This window comes from Talpa occidentalis, unplaced genomic scaffold (assembly GCF_014898055.3).
Source record: "Talpa occidentalis isolate TD23 unplaced genomic scaffold, MPIMG_talOcc4v2.1 talOcc4.17, whole genome shotgun sequence".
Lineage (NCBI taxonomy): Eukaryota > Metazoa > Chordata > Mammalia > Eulipotyphla > Talpidae > Talpa > Talpa occidentalis.
In genome coordinates this window covers 1,005,795-1,027,805 of record NW_023601754.1, presented here as the reverse complement: position 1 = coordinate 1,027,805, position 22,011 = coordinate 1,005,795, and the positions used below count along the sequence as shown (strand labels likewise).

Genomic DNA, 22,011 nt, shown 5'->3' with positions numbered 1-22,011 from the left:
TAGCCAAGGATCACTGTTCCAGGTGTCGCGCTCAGCAACCACCCCAAGTGCCGTCACCCTGCACTCTGCTGTCCACCAGGCAGACCCCACAGTGACTGCATTCTTGGGGGACATCACTTGGGTGCAGAGAGAGTCATGAACTTCCCCTTCAGTCAGCTGGAGGGCACGGCAGCTGAGGGGTGAGAGCCCAGCCCTGAGCAGCACGACCTTACCTGCGGTCCACGCAGGCCACCCTTACCTGGGGTCCACGCAGGCCGCCCTTACCTGGGGTCCACGCAGGCCGCCCTTACCTGGGGTCCACGCAGGCCGCCCTTACCTGGGGTCCACGCAGGCCGCCCTTACCTGGGGTCCACGCAGGCCGCCCTTACCTGGGGTCCACGCAGGCCGCCCTTACCTGGGGTCCACGCAGGCCGCCCTTACCTGGGGTCCACGCAGGCCACCCTTACCTGGGGTCCACGCAGGCCACCCTTACTTGGGGTCCATGCAGGCCGCCCTGGGGTACTTACTGGGGTCCACGCAGGCCGCCCTTACCTGGGGTCCACGCAGGCCACCCTTACCTGGGGTCCACGCAGGCCACCTTGGACAGCGCAGCAGGGACTTTCCCGCCTGTCTGGAGTATGAAGACATTCTTGAGGGAGGCGGTAGGGTGTGGTTTACACTGTGAAAGCAGCCTCTGCAGGGGAGGGCCTGTGAGGGGGGTGAGGAAGAGCAGGAAGGCCCATTAGAAAACAGGGACATGGGAACATGGAATTAGACAGGAGCCACAACAGTCCAAGTGCCCTCCTTGGTGCACTGTTTAACTACAGTGCACGCATGTGGAATACCACACAGCAACGAAAAGGGACTGACACACCGAACAACTGGACGGATCTCATGAAAACCCTGAGTAAAAGAACAGCCCATCCCAGAGGGCCACACGCACTCCGGGTTCCTATGTGACAACCTTGTCGTGACAACATGACATGATGAGAACAGGTTGGGGGCGCCAGGGACTGGAGGTGGGTGCCTGAGGGTGGGTGGAGGAGGCCGCAGGAGGACCCTGGCTCTGGAGCTGTGCCACACGGTCACGGGTCACCTAGCAACATGGCACACATGGGACGCACCCCAGGAGGCCATGCAGCGCAGCCCAGGAGCGTGTGCCACCCCGTGAGGCTGGCTGACGACACACTTCTCAGAACGTCTTCCCGCTGCTGAGTGACACGGGACTGTCCACTAGCAGTGGCTGTGGTCACGTGGGCCCGAGCAGTCTGGGTGTGTTGACATTTGGGGCGTGACCAAGCAGACAATGCCAGGCTGGGGAGAGGCCGGGCACGAGCGTGTTTCTGTTTGCCATTTATACATCAACAGCAGACGTGGGGCTCCTGGGCCCGTGCCACACAGACCGGCCGTGGGCGGAGGCTGGCAGCGGCCTGGCCAAGGGCCCTGGGGAGAGAACACCCCGTGTGCCCCTGGCTTCTCCGGGTTCTTGAAGCGCTTTCTGGGCCTCTGTCTGCACCTGGGGCTGGTGCTGGGCGGGGCCGTCAACCGCAGAGCAGGCCTCACCAGTGCCCATCTGGGGCCGCGCGCCTCCTCGCCTGGCCTCCCGGCTCCACACACGGTAACCAACGCTCGCCACGCACACGGCACAGCCGGGCTCGAGGCCACCAGGCAGCGGCCCCACCTCTCCTGCCCAGGAGACGTGATGGCCCCACACCCATGGCCGGAGTCAGAGCCAAATTCCACTCGGGAGCCCACGGGGTCTCACAGGACCCCCCACCCCAACACCTGGACCCACCCCTACATTCTCCCGCTGCCCCACCACCCCGGCCGCCTCCCGCCGCGTTGCATGTAACTCTGCGGGCTCTGGACGCATCTTTTCTAGATTATAAAAGCGACGCCGATTCTTCACAGAAGGGCGAGAATGTCCAGAAGACGCCGGGAGGCCCCGAGTCCAGCACCCCAAGGACACAGGATGCAGGACTCCCCCACACGGCCACGAACAGCTGCTCTAGAAAGGTCTGCACGAAGACACTTCCCATCAGCCACCGGAAGGCAGCACATCTGCAGCCGAGACACAGGAGGCAGAGGACGCCAGGTGACCGGCCTGGACCCTCGCCGCAGAGCCTGGTCGCCGCCACAGTGGTGGCACGTCCCCAGCACACCGGGACACGGGGCTCGGGGCAGGAGGGAGCCAGCGCACGCCTGGGGAGACCGCAGAGGACTCGGAATCGGCTTCCTGCGGGACACAGGAGCGGCCGCCCTCCCGCCGCCTCTCCCCGCAGGGGCTGCTCTGGCATCGCCCCGCTCCGAGCCGAGGAGCCATCCTCACAGCGAGCAGCGTGTGTGCCGGGGCAGGGGACCATGCCCCGGGTCGGCGAGCTCGGGGAGGCCAGGCCTAGCCCCCACTCTCTGCAGAACCAGCTCTACCCTCTCCCCGCCCACACTGCCCCGTGCGGGGTGCATTCCCACGCACCCCACCCACTTCCGGCAGGACCGGGGAGACACCACCAGGCTCCCCCGCGAGCCCCATGTCCCTGCAAGCCGCCGCCCTCTGGAGCCGCTGCTGATTCCAAGTCCCACGCCCGACCAGCCCGCGGGGCACCCCCCTGGGGACGGCGGCCGCCCGGGCGCGAGCCGGAGGGGCAGGTGGTAGCAGCTCAGGAAGTGCTGACTCACAGCACCTGAAATTCTGCTGATCTGATCTGTGCCGACACTTTAGGAAAAACAACCCACCCTCTTTGATCGACGGCCAGGCCCACGGCGGGCTGGGGCTCAAAGTCAACACGCTCCAACGCGTGGAGCCGCGGTTCTGGGAAAGCGGGGACGGCGGAGCGGCTCTTCCTGGAGTTTATGTAAGATTTCCCCTCCGGGGGCCGCGCCAGCATCCTTGAGAGGGGCAGGGTCACAGCAGCCCCGCGACGGGGCCAGCAGGGGCGGCGCCGGCCAGCAGCCCCGGGCAGGACACAGCCTGTCAGGAGAAGCCTTGACCAGATGCGGGGTCCAGAGCCGGGCCTTGGTTTCCCCGTCGCGCAGGCCTGCAGGTCACTGGCCGAGGGAGAGAGGGGCCGGGCGGGAGCGGCATCTCCCCTCCGTCAGGATGTAGCCGTGGTGCCGGGGCCCCGGCTGTCAGGGAGGCTGCGTCCCAGGGAGCAACAGGCAGGGACGCACGTAAGAGGCTGCTGCCCTGGCCAGGATGCCCGGTGACCTCTGGCTGCGGTCACAGCTGTCACCCGGCCAAGCCCAGTGGCCTCGCTCAGGCCTGCGGTGCGGCCTCGAGGTCACCCCAGCCACCTCCTCGGGTTCAGTGTGCTGGGGCCCCTGTGGCCTGGAGAGGACCTTGGGGCCCTGCCGTCCTCTGCTGCTGACTACAGCTGGGGAAACTGAGGCCCGGGCAGTCAGGCCAGTCTCTGAGTGCGCTGGACAGACGCGGCCCCGGCCCCCCGCGGCAGGAGGGAGTCCCGCAGGATCACAGCCCCATGCTCCGGCTTGCTGTCCCAGGCCTGAGCCCACGGCCGCAGCGCCTCGCCGCACATGTGCTCGGGGAGCTGGGGCAGTGCCGCCTCCCCGCTTCCTGCGAGCTCCCCACTTCCTGCAAGCTCCCCGCTTCCTGCGAGCTCCCCGCTTGGAGCGCTTCTAATTCTGTCTGGAGTCTTCCCTTCCGATCCCACAGGGCGCAGGGACGCGGCCTCCAGTCTTCCCGCGCGCGCCTCAGCCCGGCCGAGTGCATCCTCAGCGCAGCCGGGGCCCGGCCGAGCAGGTGCTGGCAGCTCGTGCCCTGGTCCCCCTGTGGGTGAGGCTGTGCCCACGCGAGGACGTGGTGCGCGGCTGACCTGTCACGGCTTGCCCACGCGTCTGGCCGTCCTCGCGCTTCTGGAGGTGACGGGGCGGTGGCTCGCCGGCTCCCTGCATGTGAGGTGCGGCGGAGCCAGCTGCCTCCCTGTCCCAGGGCCAGACCCTCGGGGACGCCCTCTGGCCCCTCCCACCCCCACACCCCCAACCCAAGTCTCCCAGCGCCAGGTCTCTTGGGCCAGACACTGTGTTTCCCCTGGGCCCTGTCACGCAAGCAGCGCTCACCCGCGACACTGGACCGCGGTGCCCGGAAGCTGCCGCCTGGCAGGGCCTGCCGTCGGGACAATGGGTGGCCCTGAGGGAGGCCGGCCTCCCGCCCAGACCCCATCGTCAGGCTGGGCGGGTGGCGCAGCAGGCGACAGAGCTCTGGGCCTCTCCCGGGCACCGGGTGTGCTGGCGCGGGCTCCTCCGCTTCCCAGGCACGAGCACCTGCCCCTGCTGTCCGCTGCGGGAGAGGTGAAGTCTCTTGTTGTGGGGTGCAGGAGAGAAGGTCCCCCGCAGTCCGAGACCTGCACATCTGTGGCCCTGCCTCGCAAGCGGGCCGGAGTCGGGGTGCCCTGCCAGCCCCTCCGACCCAGCCAGCCCAGCTCTCAACTCACATCCATGCTGCGTCCTCTCCCCTGCCAGCCTCTGGGCCTCCGCAGGCTGCCCGGCCACTCTGACATGTGTGGGTGACACGGATGAGGGGGGCTCCCACTCCGGAGGCTGCCAGAGGACTTGGGCGGGGCGTCCCAGAGCCCCGGGAAGCTGGCAAGCCTGCCCCTCAGTGAGTGTCCCTCCCCTGCGCCGGGACCGCTCGCCCCACGGCCGCCTCCTGCCCCCGGGGCCTGCTCCCGGGCTCCAGGACGTGGTTCCTGCTCGAGAGAGGTGGGTATACGTGGCCCCCAAGCCTGGAAGGCCCGGCGCCGCCCTGACCTCGGCTCCACATCAAGATGGGGTGTGCCTGGACAGCTGGCGTCGGTGGACGCAGAGCCGAGGCCCTGGTCACTCGGCCGAAAAGCAGCGTTGTGATTCGAGGCCAGTAAACCTGGCTGGACCCCTTGTGGGCGCCCGAGCTCTCTGGCCGGTGCTGCCCTCAGCGGCCCACTGCCTCGCTCGGCCTTGAGGGGACCCGCTGCCCGGAGGGCGTGGCAGCTCGGCGGGGCGGGGGGCTGCAGGGGTGGGGAGGGGCCATGTTTCTCTGTCTCCTGCCATGGCCTACCCTCGACCTCCCCCTCAGTCGTCTGTCATCTGCCATCCACGTGCCCTGCGTCCACCCTCACCGGCCTGCCGTCCAGCCAGCGCCCTGTCCCTCCCTCTGCTCCTCTCCTCCTCCAGGGTCCCTGCCCACGCACAGGGCAGCCTGGCACCAGCCCGCAGGGCACCATCACCCCCGTCACCCCTGCCCGAGCATTGCTGGTGCCGTCCTGCCCTGCCAGTCTCGGCACAACCCAACGCCCCTCTGTGTGGCCCCTGAGCGCCCCCTTCCCTGGGCCCAGCATCCTCAGCAGCCAAGCTCTTGGCGCACTCTGCAGCGGGGGAGTCCGGCCGGGGGCGTCTCCCCGGGCTCACCGGACGGGGATGGGGACGGGCAGACCTGGCTCTCCTAGGCCCCGCGGCAACCCCGACCCCCGGCCCTGCCGGCCGGCAGGAGGTGTGTTCTGTGGAGCCCCTTCCACCTCGGCCCGCCCGCCCAGAGCCGGCCCCGCGGCCACCCCGCGGCAGGCCCAGATTTACGGCCTTGTTGCTTGTGCATGGGGAGTGTCACAGCCGCTCCGGAGCCCCGGCCGCGCCAGGCCCGGCGGGCGGACGGCAGAGGAAGCGTCCCCAACGCTGGGAACATCCTGTGTCACGGTGTCCCCGGCCCAGGTACGGGCCTTTGTTTGCGGCCAGAGGGAGGAGGAAGCTGATAAAGGGCAGGGCTGGGGGAGGCCGCGGCCGGCTGGCCCCGCGACAGTGTCCCCGGCTTCCTGACCAAAACAGGCCTGGGCCTCTGATGTGCGGCCAGCGCTCACCGGCGAGCCCCTCTCGGCCTCTCGCTGCCGCCCAGGACTGCTGACTCCGCGCGGAGCAGGCCCGCCCACCGGGGGTCCAGCGGTGCTGCCCGCAGAGCAAACAAGGCCCCATTGTCCTGCCCCGCCCCTCCCCCACGCCGCCCGCCTTCCCAGAATCCTCTGGGCTCGAGGTTGACCGTAGAGACCGGCCTCAGCTGGGGGGTGGGCGGGAGGCAGAGCAGGGCTAAGAGCAGGGCGAGGAACAGGCAGGAGGGCCCTGGTGGGGCCACGGGAGGCCGCCCAGCCCGCAGCAGAGGCAGCCCCGGCGCCCGGGACTGGGAGCACGGAGGCTGGGAAGGCTCTCTCTGGGGGCGACGGACCACCATCCCCTCTGGGGGGCCCTGGATTCGCAGAACACATTCTAGTGAGCGCCACCGCTCTTTCAGAGTTTGCATCGGAAACTTCCTCGAAGTTCCCTTCATTCAGGGCTACGAGGCTGCTCGGGCACACTGTGCAGTGCGGGCAAGCGGCGTCCCAGGTGGGGGCCGGCACACTGGGCCCCGCCCACCCACAGTGCTAGATGCTTCCCTGCCCCGCCTGGGAGGTGGGCCCAGGATGCCCCCACGGGGCCCCCCGCACAAGCCCCCACAGCCCGAGTGCCCCGGGGCACCAGCAGGGCGGCCAGCGGGCGGGCGGGGACAGAGGCACTTGGGCCCCAGCTCAGCCTCCCGCCCCTAGGAAGAGGCCACCCAGACGCCAGTCCCTGCGTCCCACCCCGAGACAAATGTGACCTGTCCTCTGACCTCCGCTCCCCGTCCCCCCTCCGACCCGCCCCAAACACAGGCCGCGACTGGGCAGCTGCAAGGCCACGCCTGCGCCTCCAAGGGCAGGTTCTGCCTCGCGCTGTGGCTGCTGCTAAAAATACGCTGTTACTGACGGGCGCCATGTGGGGCGAAGCACAGAGGAGCCATTCATGGCTTCCGCGCGAGGGGCAGAAGAAATACCTGCCCCCGCCCCGTGGTGATGGATGTCCCTGGCCAGACTCCAGCCCACGGCCTGCGAGGCCAGCAGCTTGCACCGCCTCCCCGCACGATCCCCCCCGCCCCTGGAGGGCGCCTTTATCCTGAGGCCCCAAGCCTCTGCGCAGGGTGCACCCACACAGCCTGCAACACCCCATCTGTTCACCAAAGCCCACGCAGGAGCTGCCGCCCCCAGAGAAAGGAGACGAAGTGACTCCTGCTCCAGCTCAGAGGCTTTGCAACTGCTGTTCCTTCTGCCCAGGGCACTCTTCCGCGTGATCATCAACAGCCAGGCTCAAAGCCCTGACCGCCATGATGGAGGGAGCAGGCCCCTTCCCTGCTCGAGGGGATCCCTCAGGCAAGACCACCGCCCTGCCCTGCCTCCCGGGCCAGAGCGCAGGCACCGCTCCCTCCCAGCTGCAGGAGGCCGAGGGCCAGGCCCAGGAGGCCACACAGACCACGGACAGCCACAGAGACGAGGCCCCTGCACGGGTCAGCAAGGAGGGTCACTTACAGGAACCGGGGAGGGGGCAGGGCGCTCCTGAGGAGCCCGACCCCCGAACAGCACAGGCGTCCCGTGTGCCGCTGCACGGCCAGTGGCTCTGGGGGACGCATGTTTTGCGCCCCTGGGTGAAGTGAAACAGATGCAGGAAGACCCCGCCGTGGCAGGGCTTCCCTGTGGGTCCCCAGCGCCCCCCACAGCATGCACCTCCCCACCACCCTGACACCCTCCAGGAAGCCGCGTGGCCCCGCAGCCTCCCCTGCAGGTGCCGGGACTTCCCACTCTCCAGCCCGGGCTGTGCGCCCTGCTGTCCCCACGCGGCCTCCAGGCCAGCAGACGGGGACAGTGAGCCGGGCTCCCCTGGGACAGCGGGCCTCAAGCCCCAGCCACCACCCCCAGCTCCCCACCGACTGGGGAGAGAACGGAAGCCGCCCCCAGCCCAGGACTCCGATCAGGCCACAGGGAGGCGGGGCCGGGGGGGGCGCAGGGAGATTTATCCGTCCCCTGGCTGTTCCAAGTGCTGTCAAAGAATTTGAAAAACCTGCCGTGAACGCAGCGCTGGGAGCCGCTCCTCCCTGGAGCGGGGCTGTGCGAGGCCTGGCCCTGCCGGGCTGGGCCGCCGCGGGGTGGGGGCAGCCAGGGCTGTGGCTCCTGACGCGTTTTCCGCACAGACCAGGGTGCCCTCCCCAGGCTTGAAGCAGGACACGGCGGCTCTTAAGTGACAGAGCAGCCCCAGGGCAGCTGCGCCCCGAGCCTGCCTGTCCTGCAGCGGGACGGACGCAGACCCCAGCACCGGGAGGCTGGGCACAGGGGGCCGGCACCCAAGGGGCGGAGATGGACGCCAGCCCTGGCTTTGTCACGGCCGCAGCAAGTCTTCCCCCCGCTCAGGTCTTGGGCTCTTGTCTACACAATGGAGCCTGGCCCCAGCACTGTGCACGTTTGGGGTCGGGTGAGAGCAGGGTGCTGAGCAGCGACCCGAGCTCCACCCACCAGGTGCCAGCTGTGCCCCCCAACCCGCCACTACGCTACACAGTTATGCAGTGTCCCAGCTGAGAGCCCTGTCTGGGGGTGGGGGCCCCACACCTGGGTAGGTGGGGTGAGGAGCTGCTCCCCTGGGCTGGGAGGCCTGGAAGGCCAGGGGTGCTGAGCCACCTGCCAGATCTTGCAAGCCCCCCACAGCTGCGTCAGCTCCATCCCAGGGCCCGGTCTCGCCTCTGGCTCTGCACCCCAGGACCTTGACCCTGTGGCACTCCCCCCACACTCTGCGCTCGGCAGGCCGGGTCCGCCAGCCCTCCTCTGTCCCTGACCCTGGCTCCAGACCCCGGCGCTGCCCTCGCTGTCCACAGCCTCGGACAGGGTGCAAACAGAAGCGGCCTGTTTTGCTGTGTGGCCAGTGGCGATCCAGGAGCAGCTTCCGGAACACCTGTGACCCGGGGCGCCGGCCTTTGATGGCCTGCCAGGAACCACCGCCAGGCCCTGTTTGCAGGCCTTATCTGAGCCCTTCACGCCAAGATTAGCTCCGAGGCCTGCCCCCAGGTGGCTATCAGCAGGCAAATCCCCCCCACCGCCCAGCCCCGCCCAGGCCCTGGGGAGGGGCACTCAGAACAGCAGCGGGAAGCCACTGCCTGGCCGTCCCCGCAGGTCCCCCGCCTGGTGATGGGCCGGCAGACACCCGCGCCCTCTTCAAAGGCTGCCTGGAGAGACGGGTGAGAGGCCCAGCACGACAGATGTGGGCGGGAGGGGCCGTGCCAAAGCCGGGGGTGAGCCCAGAGGCCCTGCTGCACACGCAGCCATGCCTGGCATGGGGACCTGGCATGACGCTGTCAGAGGTGCCCCCTGCAGTCGCCACCCGGGGGCTCCTTTCTTGAAACAAGTGAGAAACAGCCAAGAGCTCTCGTGCATCCAGGCGGTTTGACAATAAATACATTTCCAGTTTTCGGAAAGCTTGAAAATCTACTATTGGGGCCTCCCCGGTGGCGCAGCGGGTTGAGCGCCACACTGTGAAGCTGCCCGCAGCCTCTGCGGCGCGGGTTTGATCCCGGCCAGCCAGGGAGCTACCCACAGGGCGCAGCAGGCCTCTCCTGCCGCCCGCTGCTCCCCTCAGCAGTGTACCTCGGTCCTTCTGCCTGCTCTGCTCCCCGCTCTGGCTCTGGAGGATCCTCTCACCCCCCACACCTCTGGCCTGTACCCCAGCTCTTGTATAAAAATAAATAAATCTTTAAAAAACAAATCTCCTGTTGCCTGTGTGGAGACGGTGACGGTAAGAGACCTTCATGACATCACCTCACGGCCCCCGAGCACCCCAGCAGCAACGACCTTGGCCGGGCACCCACCTTGTCTAGGAGGAGAAACAGATTGTCAGCGAGAGGTGGGAGCCTCGGCCCCATCTGCAGCCCGCTCGGGACAGAGGCCCGGGGCAGCCTCGGCAGGAGCGCCGGGCGGGGGCGGCACCTCACACCAGTTCACAGATGTGCGAGCTGAGGCCGGGTCACCCCTCTCCCCTTCCTGCTACTTGATGGGAGCCACGGGGGGCCATGGCGGAGCCCCAGTCTCTGCGTGTCTCAGCCCCTGGGTTTGCACTACAGTCAGGGTGCAGAGAATATCCCCCCACCGCTTTACGGGTGGGGGCACCACACAAGGGGGACACCCTCTTGGAGATGCAGTTCCCTCACCGGGAAATGGCAGAGACGAGAACACCCCCGCCCAGGTCGCCCCGAAGCGCCTTCCGAGCAGGGGTGGTGTGTGCGGGGAGCGAGGCTTGACGACCTGGGTGGGATCACAACAGAGGCCACAGCGGCTGGCCCGGGACACGCCCTGTCGGCTGCTGCAGGAGCACTGAGCTCAGCCGCCGGTCTGAACCACCCACAGCCCCGCCAGGTGGGTCTGTTCTGGCTACCCCGTTTCACAGACGAGGCAGCGGGGGACACGTTACAAGGAGCTCGCTCAGGGTCACAGAGAGCGCAAGGGAAACCGCGTGACAAGCCGTGAGCTGGGCACGATCTTACGCCCCTCACCAGCGGGAGTCCAAGGCGCCCACGAGGGAGGTTGCGCCCTCCGCGCCAGCCACGACCGCCTGACCCTGGACGCCATCGCCAGAACCACCCACTGCCACTTTGGGGGGGGACACCCCGCCCTCTTCTATCCTGGCCCCGAGCCCCCCTTCTGTCTCCACAGATGTCAGTCCAGCTAGCGGGCTCAGGGACCTGGCAGAACTCGGCGTCCCACTGGGGTCACCAGGGCTGGAGCCTGAACTCCGGGTCCCTCCAGAGGAGGGGCAGCAGTGGCCGCGTCCCGCCGTCCCCTCCCAAGACCCACCTCCACACACCTCGCGAGCCCGGCCTGCGTCACCGGCCCCCAAAGCCGCCTTCTCCTCGGACACCTCGTCCCTCCCACCAGCGACATCCCGCAGCAACCCCCGTCCCGGCCCCCGATGGCCCCGGCCTCGCGCCCACACACAGGGCCCGTCCCGGCAGGCCGGTGCGGCTGCAGCGGGCGGGCCCGGGTTTCAGCTGCGCCAACCACACCCCCACAAATAGGCCTCAGGCTCCCCCTCACGGAGCACTTCCGCTTCGGCTCTGGCCTGCGAGGGGCTACAAGAACCGGGGTCCCGCTCTGACCCCCATCCTTCTCCTTTCTCTTTCCCCCATTTCTTCTCTCGCTCTCCCCAAGTCTGTCCCGACTACGCTGAGTCCTGACCTGGGCGGGGAGAACCTCAGGAGGGAGGGGGCAGCTGTCCCCACGGCCTGCTGGGACATGCAGACGGCTGCCCACAGCACCAGGCCACAGTGCACACACGCACGGGCACACGCAGGGGCACAAGGGGGACACACACGCACGCACACGCCAGCACAGGGCACACGTGCATCGCTGGGTCTCATGACGTCCCCACCGGGGAGGATATGGGCAGCAACGGCCGGGCACAGACACCCTTGCACACTCGTCACACTCTCCAGGCCTCGGGGCGCCCCGTCACGCCTCCATCCATACCCCCAGCACCTCCTTTCTGGGGAATGTGCTTTCCCCGTTCAGATTCTGCCCCTGGCCAACGTGCCGGGCTGGGCGCCCCCGAGCTCCTGGCCCTGACGCCTGCCCCGCTGCACCCCTCCTGCAGGGAGACACCCCCACACTCAGCACTCGGGGGGGCCCTGCTGCCCGGTGTCTCTCCAGTGCACAAAGGAGCACTCCCTGCGCCCATCTTCCCCAGTGCACCCCAGCTCCCACCGTGCTCTCCTGCAGGGGGCTTTCCCCAGTCCTCAGCCCCAGATGGCTGCCTGTCCCTCCAGGAGGGCGTCGCGACGCCTCCTGCAGGCAGCCCTCCACGAAGACGCCGGGTATGGGCTCACAGCCGCTCCCCACAGCACTGCTGCCCTTTCGTCCCGGGAAGGTCCGACACAGGCTTCCCCAACACGGCATCTCCGGAGCTCGCCAGGAGCTGTGTCAGGGCTGGGCAGGGCCCGAGTGCCACAGGCGTGCAGGGTGCACCATTAGGGGTTGCCCAGCTCTGGCTCCTCTGCTGCCCAGGTCCGAGCCGCCAGGATACTCCTGGACGAGCCGGGCTAGACCTCACTTGGCCCCGCAGCGCCAGGCTTCACTCGTGTCCTTAGGCAGCGAGCTCTGCCCCTCCTGCTCCTGCCCAGCTCTGTCCACTGGGCTCTGAAGTGACGGGTCCCTCTCGTTGCAGGGGGTCTCGTTTGGGGACTCATCCTAAAAGGTCTACCCCCTCACCTCCCTGGACTCAAACAACTGCCCTCCTGGCCTTCCTCTCCTAGGACATGCTCCTGGAGCTCAGCATACCCATGGCCGTCCCCGCCTCAGCAGCAGAGATGGCAGCTCAGGGAAGCAAAGGTTCAAAGGCGAATCATTTCCTTTCCATTAATAGATGTTTAACACCCGCTGCACATCGAGCCCGCGCCAGGCCTTAGCGGCGTGAGGGGCCAGTTCACCACACCCCGCTCCTGTCGCCCGCTGCTCCCGCAAGGGCCCTGAGCCTCGGAGGCGGGGACGGACCTGCCTGGGCCACACACGTTCAGGGTGAGAGTGGGCACCAGCCGCGCCGGGGCAGCGGCCTGAGAGCCGCTCCAGGGAAGTGGCCGGCGGTGATGGATCACACGCGGTGTGGGGGAGCCGGGGTGGGAGCGGCCAGGCGGAGCTGATGGCTTTCCCAGCAGACGACGGGCCCGTTTGGACGGAAAGGCATCCAGACAGCTGTGATTTAACGGTATGTGTGCGCAGCCTGACCCACTTTAAACGCTGGTGTGGGGGGCTGGACCGCCAGCCCAGGAGTCTCCAATGTGAGGAGCACCGTGGACGGGGAAGGTCTGACCCGCCGCGAGACGGGCGTCACTGGGACAGGACGCACCCACCCCAACCTGCTCGGGCGCCGTGGCCCTCGTGTGCCAAGTCCAGGGCGAAGCTGCCGCAAGCAGGCTCTGCCTCCCCAGCCAGCTCAGCGCAGGGCCACCTCTGAGCGGGGCGTTGGCATCAGCCTCGGCGCGGCCGGGCCTGGCGAGGGGATGACGGCGTCCTGCCCTGCACAAGGCAGCGAGGCGGGGGCGGGTGGGATGCCGGGGGAGGGGGCGGGGCGGGGGGCGGCAGCTTCCCTGCGGCTCTGGGGACACCCCCAGGGTCTGTCTGATGGAGACTGACGGGCGGGCTCACGACACGCGATGACACTGTGAGGCCCGCCAGCAGCCCCGCACCCCCTCGCGGCCAGGGGTGCCTTCTCCAGGCGCGGGCTGTGCCTGAAGCAGCCGGGCACGTGCAGGAGCACCCGGCCGAGCTCCCAGGAAGCCGCTGCTTGAGAACGGGGCCTTAGAGCTCGGGGTTCCCCACAACCCGTGAACCACAAAGGCTGCTCCGTGGCCTTCCCGCAGGGCCAGGGCAGAGGGAGATGCCAGGACGAGCAGGCGCGCGAGCTGAAGCCGACCCTGAGCTCCTGCGTCTGCTCCAGGGCCTCCCGTGGAAACCCCACACTCACACGCCTGCAGTCACGACAGGCCCCGAGTCTCTGCAGCTACAGTCACCGGCGCCGCTGCAGCCATCTGCAGGGGAGACCCTGGTGCCACCCACAGACGGGAGGACGCGGCTCCCACCCCTGCCTGCGGCACTCGAGGGGGTTCTAGGCTCCCCCCCGGGGCGGCACGGCTGACACACCTCTCAAGGGCCTCAGAACCCCCATGGCCCCCTCACCCACATACCACGTCCTGCCAGGCCCCCTCCACGTCCAGCCCTCCAGCTCCCCCTTCCTCCAGGGCTCGGCCACCTCCCCGGGCTCCCGGCCCGCCCCTGAGCAGCGTGGCCTCCAGCTGGAAAGGCCGCTGGCCTCGGCTCCTTCCCTCCCCGCGGCGCTGCGGAAAGGGTCGCCTCGGCATATATTTCTTGGTTCACATGACACCTTCGAGCTCCTGTGTGTGGGAATCGTGGGTGGTTCGGCGGAGACAGAAGTCTGGAGCTGCTCGCGGGAGGAGACGCCGCCCCCTGCTCCCCCCCCCCCCCGCCCCGAGGAGCCTGCTGCGCGGATGAGGCCGCCCCAGAGGGACAGGGCGGTGAGTGAGCGCACCAGTCACCTGGGCCCGGGGCCTCCGGGAGGGCGAGGAGAGGCTGGTCCACCCAGGCAGCCCTGGCTCTGGGGAGCTGGCAGAGGGGCCCAGTCGGGGGGACACCCAACCCCCACCCTCCCCTAGTGACGGGGCCATCAGGTGCCTCCCTGATATCCCACGGACGCTGCTGAACCGAGGGGCTGAAGGGGGGGGCTTCTCCCTTCCCGCCACCACACCACCTACTATGTGCCTGCCGGGGACGGGGGAGACCGAGCTCCCACCTTCCGGGCTGTCTCCTGGCTGCGGAGAAGGACTGAGCACAAACTAGGAGCCCAGCTGGGCCCCAGGATAGCCGCAGGGCCGACAGGTCGGTGGGGACACACCTCAGGCCTCCAGGCACCTGGCTTGGCATTCCCAGAGCCAGCGCGTGCGCGGAGGGTTTACACAGACGTAAAACGAACATGACGTTCACTGCCTTGCAGCATTCGGGGCATCCAGAACATTCCATCACCCCAAGGGGACCCGTCTTCCTCAGCAGCCACTCCTCACTGTCCCTTCACCCGCTCCCTGCCCCCGGCAGTCACCGGCCTGGACATTCCCAGCGAGGACTTGCGGGCGGGGCTGCCCCTCCCGCTGCTGCTGGGCCGGGGTCTCTGTGACAACAGCCCTTTGCCCGACATCCCAGTAACCTGTCTTAAAGAACCAGTAGGAGGATGAGATGCCACTCTGCCGCCCCGCCCTGGCGGAGGTCCTAGCCCAGGGTCAGCAGGCTCTTCTGGAAGGCCAGCGAGGGGTGCCGGCCTGCGTTTCCAGGGCGGACGCTCTCCCGGGCAGGGGGCAATGAGGGCTCCTGGGCCCACTTAGGAGCCACGCTCTAGTGGGGGCCACCCCGGGGCTAGCACCAGGCTCGGGCTAGCAGGCCGCCACATCTGCTCCTCGCAGCAACCCCCAGGGGGCACGGGGCCCCCAATTTAGAGAAGACAGGGCCAAAGCAGAAACGAGGGGTTTGAGTCAGCCACAAAAACAGGACAAGGAAACATGGCTTCCCTGACACCAAGCCCAGTGGGCCCAGAGTTTCTGCTTTGCTGTTTGACAGGAATTGGAGGCGTCTCAGGGGTGGCCCCCCCATCTCTGGGGTCCACTCTATCTGCCAGATTTTGCTTCAGGAAACGGGGGGTGAGGGAGCATAGATTTGAAGCATCTCAAATCCCCACACAAGAGCAGAGCCAGTGGAAAGCAGAGCCAAACCCGGACTCCTGAGAGCAAACCCTGGTGAGAGGCCCCTGGAGCTGCGCGTGGCAGAGAGCGCAAGCGCTGGACCCTGGCAGACTTGAGGGCGGCATCCCGGGAGAGTCGGGGCAGGGGAGAGCCCCGCAGACCAAGCAGCCGAGAGGCTCTCGGGGCGGCCCCTCCCCGCCAGAAGCGGGAACGCCCACTTGAGGTGGCCGCAGGCTGCGGGGGTCCAGGAGGGCTCACACATATCAATTAATGGCATAGAGTCCCCGGGCCCTCAAAGTAACCTTCCAGATCATACCTAACAGGAGCTTCTACTCCAGACACTGGGGCGAACCCGCGAGGGACGTGGTTTCAGGAGGCCTGGGCTCAGGCTGCCTGGCCACAGCGGTTCTCAGGCTAAGTGGCTTCCTCTGGGGCAGGACCCACGGAGGCAGGATCGGCGCTGAGATCCCAGATAAGAGGCAAGTGGAGACAGAAGCAGGTAAGGGCGAGGGAGGAGCCGAGGCAAAGCCCGGCGGGGAGCTGCGACCAGCTGCTGACCCACAGGGAACAGAGGAGAGGAGATGAAGAGGGGGGCTCTGAGGCCAGAGGGGCCGGGAGCCGAGCTCCATGGGGTTGCGGGAGACAAGTCACATTAAAAAAAAAAAAAAAAAGGACAGGAAAGTATTGAGGGAAAATCTGATATAAATCGGCTACAGGAAAAAGCAGCAGCAGCACAGAGTGATAAGCCGCTAGATCAGACAGTATTAGACTCTAGATGTGTAAATTTGACCTCAGCCTGTTTGGGTCATCAGCTGAGAATGTTTTTTACATTTTAAAGACTCGTTGGAAAGAAAAATAACAGGTGGCAGAGTATTTATGTGACTCACAAGGCAGAACAGCTCCTGTCTGTCCTTTACAGAAAAGCAGCGCTGGCCCTTGACTGGGCTACAAAGCACACCAGAGACACAACTGAGCCCAAGACAAGACGAGATGACCCGTCCTGGATGCTTCCAGAGAGCGGAGAGACGTTAAGGATACCAGTGATGGGAGCGCAAACGCCCTGAGGGAGGCAGGAGGGGCCACGACGTCAGGAGACGAGTCCGGAAGCGCAGGTGACAGCTGTCAGTGGCTACGGGCCTGGGGACGGGTCAGGGAGAAACGAGGTGCTTTCAAAAACGAAAAAGAAATAAGTGACAAAAAAACGAAAAATGCTGACTTGGGCAAAGAAGATCCAACATATGGAAAAGAAGTCCTCGAAGAAGAAAAACAAAAAGTGAAAGCAGAACAGTACAAAAGCCTGCAATTCAAGAAAATGCTCCTGAAATTCAGAACATGTGAACGCCGGCGTCGAAAGGGCACACACACCACACACCTGGCGGCGTCATCAGAACGGCCCGCTGAGATGCGATCGTTTTTAAAAACTGGACTTAAAAGGGCAATAAAAGATTCTTTGTCCCACTGGGAAAAGGGTACTTAACAAGGTGAGAAAACTGGCGCACGGCATACTCTGCGACAGCAAGGCTTTGTGCCGGAAACACGTGGCAACATATTTAAAATAACCAAAGAGAGAAATTCTGAGCCAAGGATTTTCTATTCATGGATTTGATCTAAAAGGGGGGGGGGCACAGATCAACTGTAATAAATAGGCAGGAACTCAGGAAGGGGTGTGCTGTACCCCCTGAGGGGGCAACAGGGGTCGAGCCTGGACACTCAGTGGCTGGGATGCCGCTGACCAGGCTGAGCACAAGGCACTGACTAGCAGAGTTAAGATTGCTCAGGGGAGCAGGGCAGCTCACGGCGGGATGCGTGAGGGCGCCGAAGCGGCGCTAGACCAATCAGAGCGGAATCGCTCGTGCAGAAAAGCCACAGCACTGCTCTCGGGACGGGGCGGCGGAAACGCGTGGTGTGTTGTGAAGCTGTACATGTAGCCAGGCCGAGCAAAGCCCTAACGGAGGCATATTCTGAGGGCGCCAGCTGCTGCTTCTGTAATTGCGAGAACTCTTACTGCGGGAAAGCGAATGTAGAGATGAAATCCAAGAGGCGCTAAGGTGCAAAGCTCCACGGTCCTGAATCTGCGGTAGACGTGAAAGCGTGGCCTCAGGGGGCACGGTCGATCATAAGAAACCCCCGGAAACAGTGACTCTGGAGCCCCAGGCCAGGCAAGGTGTCTGGCGGCCACTTCTCACTTAAGACACCGGCGCTTCCTGGAGAGGGGGTGATTCTAGGCGGGAGAGAACACGAAGGAGATGGGCCCCAGGTGAGGGGCACCCACGTGGAAACGGGCCGGGGCTCCTGGGGCAGCAGCGGGTGGCGGCGAGGGGGCGGCACAGGGCCGGGGAGGATGGCAAGAAAGTCTCCATGAGCAACACCCACTGGTTATGTGTCCATCTACGAGGTCATACTGGCTTTTCTTTCACAAGTCCCTAGGTGAGCACCTTTTGAGAACACCTGGAGAGCCATCGTCCTCTTGACAGCTGGGTCAAAAGACAGGCCCAGCCGCCGCCCCTCCCCCGTGAGCAGCACCACCGAGCCTTGAGCCTCTGATCTCAGCCCAAGAGGGAAAAAGTGACGGATGGAGGCGGCCTTGCAGCCCTGAGGACGGGTGGCGGGGCCCGGCAGCCAAGGCGCCTGACCCCACGGGGACACGGGGAGGACCTGGAAGGAGAGAAAACACACCTCTCTTTCGACGGTAGGCAAGAGAAAACCCTAGAAACGCACAGTAGTGATTTTAGTCCCTACAGGCATGACCGTGAGGGGAAGGTGCCCGCCGGGGGAGACACCTCTGAGGACACGTGTGACCGAGGGGCGTGAGCTCTGCTCAGCCTGAAAACAGAACTTCCACGTAACCAAAGGGAAATCAGAACCCCAGCATTAATCTAGAAATCTCTTCTCATTTTCACAATAGTCCCGTCGAGCATGAATTGCAAAGTTGCATTTAATATATGGATTTCACTGCCGGAGCAGGCCCATGGCCTTTCCACCTATTTTTGGTTTTGATCCTTGAGGCAACGCATATTCATTTTCAGGAAACAAAGCTATGAAATGATCCCAGCTTTTGTGCTAAATGCAGCGCGAGCGAGTGCTGCGGGGGCGCGGGGGCGCCGCTCAGCCTGAATCCTAACATCTGTGGGGCGGCGGAGCGGGGTCCTTCAGGAAAGGGCCTGCCCTAATTAGATTTCACTTGGCTTATTAGTAAATCTCATTCGCTGATTTAATGAGAAACAAAAGTCCTGTGATAAAAGTCACGAGCAATAAAATGTTAACTAAATTTATACAGCAGAGGGCTTGAAATTTTCCCTCCGTATCAGCAAAACTGAAATCCACAGTGGAAACAGGAATTGCTATAAATGGCTTCAGACCTGGGCACGGAGACCTTTTTATATTCAGGATGTAGCTGATTCCAGGGCACACGTAGGCGGGCGCAGCGGGAGGCCCGCGCTTCCCTGAACGGGGCAAGAAACTGCAGCCGCCGCGGCGCTGACAGCCCGCTGACCCCGCTAGGTGCTGGCCCGGTGCGCTGGGAGGGGGGCGCCGACCGGCTCTTCCCGGGTCCCTCAGGCCCAGCCCCTGCCCACGGCTCTGACCCTGGGGGCAGACGCAGGCACCCACCCCAGTCGGCTCCCTCAGCTGGCGCTGGAGCCGGAGCGCAAGCGGCGCTGTTAGAAACCCTCCCGGCCCGCCTGGCCGCAGCGGGCCCCAGAAGGGAGCCGCCTTCCCGAGGCACCAGGAGACACACGTGGCTGGGGCCCCGTGGCTGGCGGCACAGAGGGGGTCTGGACCGGGTCACGCCTGCCACCCGTGGCCAGGAGGTGATTCCTACGGAGTGACACGTCTGTCTGCACTCCAAGGAAAGTGACGCCCCGCCACCCCTGGTCGGACCTGGGGTCATCTGAGACCAGCTGCGCCCGCTCTGAGCGTCAGGGCTCGCAGAAAAGACAGCTCGGCAGAGCACCCCCATTCAAGGAGCTCCCGGGAAGGCTGGCCATGGGATTTGGAGAGCCTGGTCGGAAAAAAGGACATCTCTGAGGCAGCCCAGGGCAGCCTGGGGCCCGAGGGGGTCTTGCAGGAAGGGGCAGCTTCTGCACCGAGAGCCCCCAACCCTGGCTCACTCCCGGAGGCCCCACCAGCCGCGCACGCCTCTGTGCACACACATTGTCTTTGCCTCTCCCAAGCCAGCTCCCAGGGCAACTCGAATGACGGCCTGGAGGTCACAGCCGCCAGGGCAGAGGCCTGGGCAGAGGCCAGGCTGTCGGCACCACCAGGAGCGGGCTCTCCGCAGCCCCAAAGACCCCCAAAGGAGGGCCCCTGCCCACAGTGGGGGCCTGACCATCAACGGGGCCTACACTGCCCTCCTCGCCTCTCCTCCCTGCCCCAAGGGAGCCTCTGGGGACCCCTCTCCCAGATTTTAATCCACGTCTCGGGCTCTGCTTCAGGGCCCCTGCAAGGCGGGGAGCACTGTCGCCCCGCTGAGCCCCCAGAGCAGGACCCAAACGGCACCCTCGTGCTCTGGGGAGGATGCTCCAGGCTCTGCTGCCTGGTGGACCAGGGCAGCGCGCACGTCAAGAATGAGGGGGTTGGGCCTCCCCTGGTGGCGCAGCATTGAGCGCTGGGCCGGTTCGATCCCCGGCCACCAGCGAGGGTCCCACATGGCGCACAGACCTCTCCTGCCGCCCGCTGCTCCCCTCAGCAGTGTACTTCGGTCCTTCTGCCTGCTCTGCTCCCCGCTCTGGCTCTGGTGGATTCTCTCACCCTCCCGCGCTTCTGACTGTACCCAGTGCTTGTGTAAATAAATATTAAAAAAAAAAATGAGGGGGCACCTGAGGTACCCCGGGCACAGACGCAGAGCCCGTGTGGCCAGAGGCCCTCCAAGCCATGTTTGCATTAAGAGGAGGAAACCCAGTGCCACCAGTTACAGCAAAGAGGGTGACTAGGGACGCAGGGACAACAGCGGCTGCTGCCCCGGGGCTCCGGCCCAGGCCCTCTCTGGCCACCAGCATGTCCCCGCTGCAGGCGCAGCTCACCGCGTGCTCCTGCCCCAGCGGGCCCCAGGCACTGGCGGCTCAGGCTCAGGTCAGGCCCCTCCGGACCAGTCAATGAAGGGGCGGCCGCTCCCCGTGCACCGTGGCGTCCTGCACGTGGGGAGAGGAGTGCGTGGCCCCGGGATCTCTGCCCTGGCTCTCCCCTCCCTCACCTCCCTCGGCTGTCCCCACACGTCCTCTGCCCTCACGCACGCCAGGCCGCCCCGTTGCTAGGACACTCGCCGTGCCATCGTGGACGTACTCTGGCCCCCTGGCGTCGTGGCACGGCGCCGTGGCCGTGTTTCCCGACCCCCAACTACAGATGCACGCCCTCAGCGCCCAGAACAACGGGGACACGCCTGGCCGCGCTGGGAACAGCGACATTCTGGTCCTCGCGGACGGCTGCCTCATGTTTTTTTAAATTGGCACCAAGTTGTGTTCATCTTGATGACCGAGGTCTGTCGTGCCTCCTTAAACTGTGACCCCAGGGCCAGTGCCCGCCCGCCTGCCGTGGCCCAGCCCCACAGTCACAAAGCCAGGGGGCTGGTGCCCCTGTCTTCACCCCCTAAAACAGTCCGGGACGCAGACGCGCTTTGGCAAGCCGCTGCCCAGGCCCTCCTCCTCGGACGGTGGCACTGGGGCCGGAGCGCAGGACTGGCCCGCCCAGGAGCCCACCGCCCCTGGAGCCCGTCTGCAGGCGGCGCCTCCACCCCGCCGCGGGTCGCCGGAGGATCACGGAGGAAAAATACAGCGAGGGCTGCGCCCCAGCTCCCTGCCGACTTGGTTTTATTTCTGGAGGAGGGAGCGGCGCTGGCCAAGGGAATCATAAATTCCGCTGGGAAGGAGCCTGGAACTCCCGGCCAGAGAGTCCCTGGGGAGCCGAGGCTGGCGGGGGAATGGCAGCGAGTGCCCTGCGCCTCCCACCCGGCATTTCTGGGCAGTGACATCACCGGGCAGGGAGCAGAGACCACCCTGGAAAGGAAAAACAGTCAGAAAGAGGCCGGGGGAGGGGCCGGGGCAGGGGCAGGGGCGGCCTTCCTTGGCCTTGGGGAGCACAATCGATTCAGGAATGAAGTCTCCAGTCTCCAGCTCGAGCGAGCGGCGCTGCTTTCAAAGCCCTCCCGGGCCCCCCAGGCTGGTCATGGAAGGTGCCACCTCAGGGCCCCCGAAGGTGCTGTTGAGCGCACGGGACGCGCCGCAGCCCACGCCCGAGGGGACAGGGTCACACCGGGCATCAGGACCTGCAGGCCCGGAGCAGAGGGGTGATGATGGCGCAGGAGAAGCCCCTCTGCCTGCAGGAGCCCCCACCCCGTCTGAGACAGAGGCAAGGCCCGTCCCAAAGCCCTGCTGCCATGAAGCCCCACGCCCCAGAGCCCCCTTTCTGCAAGCGCACCCCTCCTCCCCACTCCTGCACCTCCCTGTCTCTCCCCTCCGGCTCCCCACGCCTGCCCACCCCAGGACCCCTCCCCAGGTCCCCTTTCACCAGAGCATTCGGGAGGTCCGGGCTGTGCCCCCAGCTCGCACCCCCGCTCACGGCCTGAGAAGCTGGCCCCAAGCGGGTGAAGCTCAGGGTCGCGCTCCACCCACACCAGAGATTCTCGCCAAATTATGTGCAATTTTTTCATGGGGCAGGGGCTGGGGGCCTTAAATATTTCCAAAGAGGCTGAGCCAGAGGGGCTGGCGCTGTCCCTGCGAGGGTCACACACCCCGACGCAGCACCTCCACCTGCCAGCCAGCGGGCCACAAGGACGCCCCCCGAGGGGCTGCCCCCAGATCACGCTGCCCCCCAGACTGCGCAGCGCCCCCAGACTGCGGAGCCCCCTCTCCAGGAGGGCGCAGGCCAGGTGGGACGCGTGAGGCCCGAGAGGGCAGACCTTGGTGCGCTTTATACCCTTTTGTAAGAATGTTCCCTTC

The 22,011-nt window shown here is 66.0% G+C and overlaps 1 long non-coding RNA gene across 1 annotated transcript; it reads left to right on the top strand.

The window, feature by feature from the left end:
* The first annotated feature begins 14,581 nt into the window (after window positions 1-14,581).
* Window positions 14,582-16,686, top strand: LOC119250342 (uncharacterized). The gene is made up of 3 exons (XR_005126266.2): window positions 14,582-15,133; window positions 15,418-15,578; window positions 15,999-16,686. It is a non-coding gene; the product is annotated as an uncharacterized LOC119250342 (long non-coding RNA).
* The last annotated feature ends 5,325 nt before the right edge of the window (window positions 16,687-22,011 follow it).